Genomic DNA, 8,978 nt, shown 5'->3' with positions numbered 1-8,978 from the left:
TGGGCACAAGTAATCTTAAAGAGTACTAAGGAGAGAAAGTTTAAGTATGTTCTAGGCTCGCTGGTTAGTCTAATTTCCTATAGCAAGATTTCCAAGAACTGTAACCACATGCGTTACGTAACCCTCATCTAAGCACTGGATGCTGTGTCATCCTTATCCGTTTACTAAGAGCAGATGTATGCAGCTATTTGACAAGAAACGCAGAGCAGCCATTACTCCTGTGCTGCCTGGCACATCCTGATGAATCATGCCAGCCACCCCCCTTCCTCCAGCCTCTAGAGCGAATGGGCCTCCTATAGACCCCAATAGATGCCACAGTAACCCTTCGGCTTTCGTAGTTCTGTTTTAGAAGCAGAACATCCGGTTGCCAAGAGCAACTGATCTTTAAACAATTGTTGATTTGGGACAGGGATCCTGCATGAAGTTTAGGACACCAACAATAGTGGAAATACTAGTAAACCTGTACAAGATTCCTGAACAGTTTAACAGCAATTGTAGTGTCAGGAAAGGAAATCTGACAACGAGGACCTTCGTGTCAAAGGGAAGTCAGCGATTATAGACTCCAGAAAGGGAAAGCAGACAGCGAGACCTTCTTGTCAATAGAGGACGTCAGCAATTCCTTCATACGTAGAAGTGAAGTTATTCAGCAGGGCCTTTAAATGAAGGCGTGGAGATCTGGCAAGCCTCCAGTTCTTGTTCTACATGAAGAGGCCAATGCCGGATTCCATGGTGAAGACAAGGAGAGACACTTTTATAATGCACCGTTACAGTGTTCTACAGCAGCAATAACAGCATAATACAGTTCAACAGAAGAGCACAGACACTCATTCTTGAGAGAGACATCAGAGCAAATGAGAAAAGTCAGCAATTAAAGCATCCTTGCAAACTAGTGCCAAATCTAAAGATGCCTGGGTATCAGAGGACAGGGAGGACTGCCAGTGCCAGGAGGTTGTTGGGGCAGCCAGGACACATTGGTCCTCCTGCAAAAGAGAAGTGTAACCGAGCGACGCTTCCTCTCGTTTGCTGATGCTGCTGGAGAGACGCACAAAGAACGGTTTTAACCCCTGCAATGCTGCAGCCTGGAGGGAAGCAAAGGCATGCGCAGAGCAGAACCCAAATAAGGATCAGCATATACATACATGATTTAAGGCTGTGGAAGGCTCAAGGAGGATAGCGATGCGACTTCTGCTTTCTGAATGAGCTAGAGGAGTGGCTAGAGCCCTAGTTTAGGTCTGTAGCTGTGACCACATCATTACACAGCAGACACACCCCATCACCTCACTCAATCCCCTCCAAGGACAGCACTGCAAGGGCATCCTAGGCCCAACCCTTCTGCTCACACTTCCTAGCCTAAGTTTCAAGGCCATACAGGAGCCCCATTGTTACAACAGTGCACCTCAGAAAGCACTGGGGAAGGACATACACTGTATATTCAGCCATGTTTTTATGACTGCATGTATCTACTGTATGTCTAGCCATCCTATTACTGCGTGCAGCGACAGACAAAAGCTGTAATGTTTTACAGATAAGGAAGTAGTTATGCTAGCTCCTGTTAACCCATGCAGTGCTAGATGCAGCAGAGTTCACAAAGCATTTATATGCTCCCAGACACAAAAGGCATTTACATTACTCACTCCTAAATCATACACAGACTAACTGCCAATGTAATAGATAAGATCACTCTTCACCCCCCGAATAGTTTGGCAACCTTTCGCTGCACTCCTGACAATTATGCTTAAAGGTCCTGTTCACTCTTGACATTCCATGGTACAGCAAACAATGCAGGAAAACCTCTAGGCACACAAAAGTGAAAGCTAAGGAAGAAATCGTGTTATTTTAAAAGTTAATCCTTGCAGCATGGCCACCCCATACTGCATGGGCTAACTGCTCATTTTGGTCTAGTGGCAGTCATGAAGATACTCACCTTATCCTCAGTCCTGCAGCAGTCGGCACTCACCTCTCCTCCACATCTAATGCAGGTGAATTGACCAGCATTAGACAGGATTTCAGCGGGGCTTAGACCATCAGAGCCAGGGGGAGAAGAGGCTATGGGGACCAGTCTAGCAGTTCGGTAGGAAGGAGTGTATTTTTCTTAATTTGAGCCCCCAGACCAGAGGCGGCCACAATTTTTCGTCTGGAGATCTACTTTTCAAATGACGAGCTCAATGAGATCTACCAACGAAAAAACACCTACATTCAGGGGCAGGAGGGGGTGTGGCGGTGCATTGAAGTAAATGGCACTGCAGCCAGGCCCCTTGCCCCCAGTGCGATCGCCTGCACCCAGATACATTTGTGCCTGCGTTCCAGTCCGATCCACAAAAATGCTGCAAGCAGTATTTTTTCAGATCACACTGGACCGGAATGCAGGCACTAATGTGCCTGCATTCCTAGTGCAGGCGATCGCACTGTAGGCGGGGGGCATTGCTGCAGTGCCATTGACTTCAATACAACCCCACACCCCCTCCCCTGAACGCAGGGAGTCAGCCGGCTTACATTACAGTGCGTCCTAGAGGCCTTGACGCCCTGTCCTCCCGTGGTGCTCTTGTGACCAACGTTGCACATAGGGAGAGGTGTCCTGCCCCTTTCCAGCGTGCAGCGTCTGCCACATTCAGCCGGCAGCCACACAAGCACCGTGGGAGCATAGCTGTAGCCAGCTCCTTTTGCGCCCGAGGCAAGAAAAAAAAAAAGTCCCCTTCCACCCAACAGGTCATTTTTTGCACTACTCTGCTGCTCACATACATGGTGCGCAATCAGCATTTGGCAAGAAGTTAAGAATAAAGCCAGGATGGGCCATTACACATGCATGGGGAGTTCCATCACAGGCCACCCTATAAATAAGGATAAGAGCAGCAGGAGAAGCATCTAAAAATATAGCACCAATGGAGAGATCAGAGTTGTCATCGCTGAACAGAGCAAGTGCAGAGATAGATTTGCCACTTGTACAGATGCAAGCATTACAACATGGTGGTAGCCTTCACATTTCTCCAAAGCAAGCTCCCTTAAAAAACAAAGAAAAAAAAACACTACAAAAGCTGTGTGGATATACAGTGTAAGTGAATGAATAGGCAACTGCATTGGTCATGTTCCAGTGCCTACATTAACCAGATACTGTTGTCTCATCTGCAACTGTTGCCAGTCACAGCTAGTACACCAAATATTCAAGCTACAGAGCACATCTTCCAAGTTGAGAACTGTATGGCAGTTTGAAAATGCCATGTGTCTGGCTTCAGTACATATGAATCAGACCTCAAAACATAAATTAGTTCCTTGGCAAAAGGTCAGAAACACCCCATTAAAGCTAAAGCCTCAGGATGACAGCCAGGGAACCAGCACTTTTAAGAGGTCAGGAAGGCAGCCCCCATGCTTTTCTCAAAACTAATTCAGACCTTCTCCATGTTCCTTTTAGAGTTCAGCTTTAAAGAAACACAGCCTGCCATAGCTCATATACTGGGTTCCCAGAGCCTCTTCAGTTATCTTAAGCAACAGATTGAGATATGGGAAGTATATTTGCTTCTAGTGACAATCATGAAAAGTAGCACTGGTACTGAAATGAGAACCATCCCTTATAGTAACCACATTCTTTCCATTCTTGACAGCTTTGGCTGTGCTGAGTTTGGAAAGAAAGACAACACTTGGTTGATCATTCTTCACTTTACACCTAGTGACTCTTATTGCAGAGTGTACCTAAAACTGGCCATGCTGATCATACAATCTCCCATAGACTGACTAAACTCATGTAACCTGTAGACACACCTAAACAATTCATTCCATTTTTATTCCACCAAGCAGTCCCTAACATCACCCAATGGTTAGTGGATCCAAGAGTAGTCAGATTGTTGTATGTAGAGCATTACACTCCAACAGTGATCAGTCTAGAAACCTTGAAGAACTTCAAAAGTAAATAATGTATGGAAAGTTGTAAAGGGAATACAACAACCACAGGGCACAACAGATATACCAGGAAACCGCACGCACGCACGCACGCACGCACGCACGCACGCACGCACGCACGCACGCACGCACGCACGCACATTTTACCTGCTCAGAACTCCAGCAAAGATCCTACAAAGGCTGAGGAGAGGTTAAATGACCTATCCTTCTCCTATCTATTTATGTGTCTCTGCTGCTAATTACCAATTAGCTGATCTCTGTCAGCTGTTCCATTTAACCAATGGCAGAGTGCTGCTAATAACAACAAAGCAATGGAACTTTTTTTTTTCATGCAAAACAGTTCAAACTGATGCTTCCCAGTTCAGGACATGTGCATGTGTATTGTGGTGATCAGTCATCTTAAAGCTAGCCATACAATCCCCTATAGATTTGAAGTGACACTTAAATCTTGAATATGCATTCAAGTACTTTAACTGTGAACAAAAATGTATCTTATTTGTGTATCACTCAGCTGTAGATCCTCAAATCATCTCTGAATTGGCGCTGACACTGTCCTTCCTTCTGGAGGCTGGCTACTTTTGTTCTCTATGGTCCCTGTGTGTGTTGTAAAGTATTCACCGCTCCAAGCTCGCTCCTGTGATGTACTGCAATCTCATGTTTAGTTTACTCATTTGTATTGAGATTGTAGTCCATCACAGGAGTGAGCTTGGAGCGGTGGCAACTTTACAACACACACAGGGACCATGGGGAACAAAAGTAGGCACCCTCCAGAAGGAAGGACAGTGTCAGCACCAATTCAGAGATGATTGGCTTGTCTGGACAAAAACACAACTGGTCCACCTCTATAGATGTGTTTGCTTGCTGGAGGGTTTGCTTCACAATGTACTTCTGTTATTACCCTGTTTAACCTGCTGGGTGTACTGTGTATCAGAGGTTGGCAACATGTGCTTCCAGGAATTTATACAGCGCTGACAAATTACACATTCATATCAGTCCCTGCCTTTGAGGAGTTTACAATGTAAAGTCTCTACCTCACAGGGATACATAGAGGGACAATTTAGACAGAAGCCAATTAACCTACCAGCATGTCTTTGGAGTGTGGGAGGAAACCCACACAAGCCTTGGCCAGAATTTGAACCAGGGCCCCTCAGTACTAGAAGGCAGAAGTGCTAACCACTACTCCACTGTGTCACCCTAAGGCCCTGTTCACACTGAGCTGTTTATCGCACAATTTTTGATATCATGCATTTTTCCGCGCGACATCGCTCTATGTAGCTTGCCCAATGTATTTCAATGGAGCTGTTCACATCTCACACCTCAATGTCGCCTGTAGCTTATTGCTGTAGCTTGTCGCTCGTACATGACCCTTTTTTGCGCTGATGTTGCGCGATTCGGCTCCAATAGACTCTATAGTGTTACCGGCGATATTGCGCGACTTCGTTGCGCGATATCGCGCTACAGAAGGGTCACTTTTGCACTGCAAAATGGAAGGAAAGAATGATGTCACATCGAGATCACTGTTGATTGGTTACAGCCCAATGTAGCAGCGACGAAGTTTGCCCAAAATACACGCTAGCGCGATAAAATGTGCAATATCGTGCAATGTAGCGCCTAGCCACTCAGCGCAGAATTGCGTGGAAAAACGCACAATATCCATGTCGCTCAGTGTGAATGGGGTGTAAGTTCTGTCTCCTAGTCCTGTGGTACTGCGATACATGCGCCCCTTTGGCACTTATCGCGCTGCCCTCAGGGTCCTTGAAGTCAATAATCTGTGTTTTAGTGCCTAATCATGCCAGTGAAGGAAAAACATTCTTTAGACTGGCTAATTCTTTAGATTGTCACCGTTTTTAGGCCACGTGATGTGTAATGTCCTCTTCTTCTCTGGATCTTCTCTAGGAATGGGCATTCATTAATGATGCAGAGAGCAGTGCTGATGTGATTGTGTCAGTGCCACTCTCCACATCATTTTACTGTATGTGAATACAGGCCATCTTATCTTCATCCTCCATGCACTCATAGGATGTCCTCTGTTTTCTGGGTTAGTTGATGCTTAGCTTTATTCAATCCAGAAGCCTGAGGCCACTAGTAGAAGAAAGTAATTACTGGGGGGACAGCCAGAGGGGAGTATTGCAGCTAGAGCTTCTTTTTAACTATGGAAATGCATATTTTTTTTAAAACCATGAAAAGCTGAGGTTGGTCTTTAAAGAAACCAAGAGGCCCTCAAATAAACCAATATCCCATGTAATGCTCTTTCCGGGTCCTCCTGAAACCTTGTTGTGCTGTTACACAGTTGTATAAATATGACACAATGCATAGCCACGGTTAATATTCATATTACTGTGAAGTGAGCATTTTATATAGTAAAACAGTAGAAAGGCATCATGGCACACTCACAAACCAGCATGTAAAACAACTTGTCTCACCACTAAGGATAATAACAGAGGTTTGGATACACGTCTTCTGCTGAGGATGTGTAAGCCGCACTGCCGCGCCAAGGCACCTCTTATAGTGCGGTCCTAACTCTAAACTATGAGAGTCTCCATCTTGGAGCACATGGGGGCAGAAGATTTCAAATTGGGTGCAGGTTTGTCAGGAGGATTTCAAATTGGGTGCAGGTTTGTCAGGAGTGCACCTTACTGTATAACTGGTGACAAATTGTTGAGTGCGTTTGTCGTTTGTTTTGCTAGAATTTTATATAGTTCATTTTCCTTAAAGGAGAACTATGGGGTTAAGGTTTTTCCCCATAGTTCTCCTTAGGGTAACGGGAGGATACAAACTAGCGTCCTCCCGTCACCCTAGGCTCAGTATACCGCGAGCTGTAGCTCACGGTATACTGAGACGCCGCAGTATACCGCGAGCTACTGCTCGCGGTATACTGAGATGCCGCAGCTGTAGCGGATCCTGACAATTGTGCCGGGATCCGTCCAGCTGCGTGACTGACAGCTGGCTCTGCCTATCTTGAGGCAGAGCCAGCTGTACCCGCCCCCTCCCGTTCCGCCAGTCAGAGCTGGCGGATCGGGGAGGGGGGAATCCAGCAGAGAGCCGTGACAGGATCGAGAGGTGAGCGAACGCCGGTATTTGTTCGCTCACCTCCCGATCTACTGAGCCGACCTGTGACAGTCTCATTGTCACAAGTCGGCTAGAGCTATGAGGTGAGTGAAAAGCACTCACCTCATAGTTCTCCTTTAAGCCATTATCTTTGGTTTTAGTATAGCTGGTTATTATACTGACATCTTGTGGAAGTTTTGGTTATTGCGCCATGTTTTTCTGTGTTCCCTCCCATCTATGATGTATTTCCCCCTTCTTCATGAGACTTGTTTTCTGGCATCAAAATGGCTGACTGTAACATGGCTGACTGTAACATCTGCATGCATGCCTGGAAACATTACCATCTCTGACCTTCAAATACCGTCTGTTCATTCATCTGATGTATCCGGTTGTCTGCTGTAACCCTGCTGCATTCAAATAAAGCACTTTTGTGGATGAAAAGGTATTTGGTGAGTTCAGCTATCCGATAAGGATTGTCCGCAGTGATTGTATCTGCTTATACAGGCCAGGCATAGAGGTCTCTGCAAGGGATAAATCGCTAATACAACAATCGGAGCCAGAATTGTTCTTACTTTGTTTCCTGACAAAACTAGATTCCCTGCAGGAAACATTTTACTAAGTCACCTTGCTGAAAAGCAGTGATTCATAATACCTAACAACAGCAGTCAGTCACCGTCACCAGTTCAGTTAGGAGAAGTAATTACAGGGCACTGTGTGGAATGGAGCTGTGCTCTGTGACTGAGCTTTCATTAATCTTTTTATTTACTTAGCCAAGCGAGCATTTGTTGGTTTATGAGAGGTGGTCTATGCAGAATAATAAAGCGTCAGACAATGAGGACTATCTGCAATGTCTTGTCATCTGTTTATCTGTTGGTCAATCTCGGGTTGACATAATGGATTTGTTGAGGGGTCAGTGCACAATGCAGTATACATGCCATAGGTAAAAGAGCTTGTCAGGGAGCCATTGTGCTACCATTTCACATAGGTGTGAATGTGCCCCAATAGGATAACTGCATTGTCACAAGAAATACAGTTATCCTTTTGCTCCTTGAGCTAAATTAACCATGACTCTCTGACCCAGAAGCATACTTACCTAAATTAGACAACCAAGGTCCACAATAATCTTCAGTACCTCCAGCCAAAATCTCAGTAGAACCCCATAGACTTTTATGGGACTATCTCCTAAAAAAGGAGCCACTGGGAGGATGTTCCACAGAAGTCTATGGGGTATTATTTCACAGGAGCAGCCAGGGGAAGACAGACTCCTTCAAGCAACAGTCCTCCAGTTAAGTATATATCAAGGATGGTGAAGAGGAGGTTAGTATAAGTGTTCCAGTTGTTCCCAAAGTTTTTAATTTGCGTACCCCTTGGCAGCTTATTTCCTTAAATTGTCACCCCACCCCTCCCCGGATAGTTAGCGTTGCCACCTTTTTTCAGGTGAAACCCGAAATCCTCTAGAAATCTGACAATTTTCTTGGGAGAATATAGAGGAGAGAGCGAGGAGAGCAAGCCAGGGGAGGGAGTAACGAGACCGGCTATAGAGGACTACAAATACCAGCAGCACTATATACAGCAATACAAAATAATATGAAGCTACATATTCTTCGTTGTTCCGGGGTGGCGCTGATCTCCCAGGGTCTCAGGTGGCCTATGCGGGCCCTCACCAGGGCTGTGCGGCCGATCGGGTGGACTCCGCTGCCTCTCGGGTGGATTTTGCGGGCTCTCGGGAAGATGTGCAAGCTCTCAGTTGGGCTTTTTGGACTCTCAGGTGGGCTGTGCGGACTCTCAGATGGGCAATGCGGACTTTCAGGTGGGCTATGCGGGTTCTCAGGTGGGCTATGTGGACTCTCATGTGGGCTGTGCGCACTCTCAGGTGGGCTGTGCGGACTTTGCAGACTCTCAGGTGGGCTATGCAGGTTCTCAGGTGGGCTATGTGGACTCTCAGGTGGCTGTGTGGGGTCTCAGGTTGGCTATGCAGGCTCTCTGGTGGATGTGTGGGGACTCAGGTGGCTGTGTGGGGTCTTAGGTAGGCTTTGCTG

At 46.2% G+C, this 8,978-nt stretch overlaps 1 protein-coding gene across 2 annotated transcripts in view; it reads right to left on the bottom strand.

Moving 5' to 3' along the window:
• The window catches only part of LOC108788318 (L-lactate dehydrogenase B chain-like), a 24,932-nt gene extending 23,687 nt beyond the window's left edge, over window positions 1-1,245 (bottom strand). For both annotated transcript variants that reach the window (XM_018558076.1, XM_018558068.1), the window contains exon 1: window positions 1,140-1,245. The gene's annotated coding sequence lies outside the window, so the exon portion shown is untranslated. The remainder of the gene's footprint in view (window positions 1-1,139) is intronic.
• Window positions 1,246-8,978: the final 7,733 nt, after the last annotated feature.

Source organism: Nanorana parkeri, unplaced genomic scaffold (assembly GCF_000935625.1).
Source record: "Nanorana parkeri isolate BGI_ZX_2015 unplaced genomic scaffold, ASM93562v1 scaffold14, whole genome shotgun sequence".
NCBI classification, from domain to species: domain Eukaryota; kingdom Metazoa; phylum Chordata; class Amphibia; order Anura; family Dicroglossidae; genus Nanorana; species Nanorana parkeri.
The sequence above is the reverse complement of the archived record's forward strand: the minus strand, read 5'-3'. Positions and strand labels throughout refer to the sequence as shown.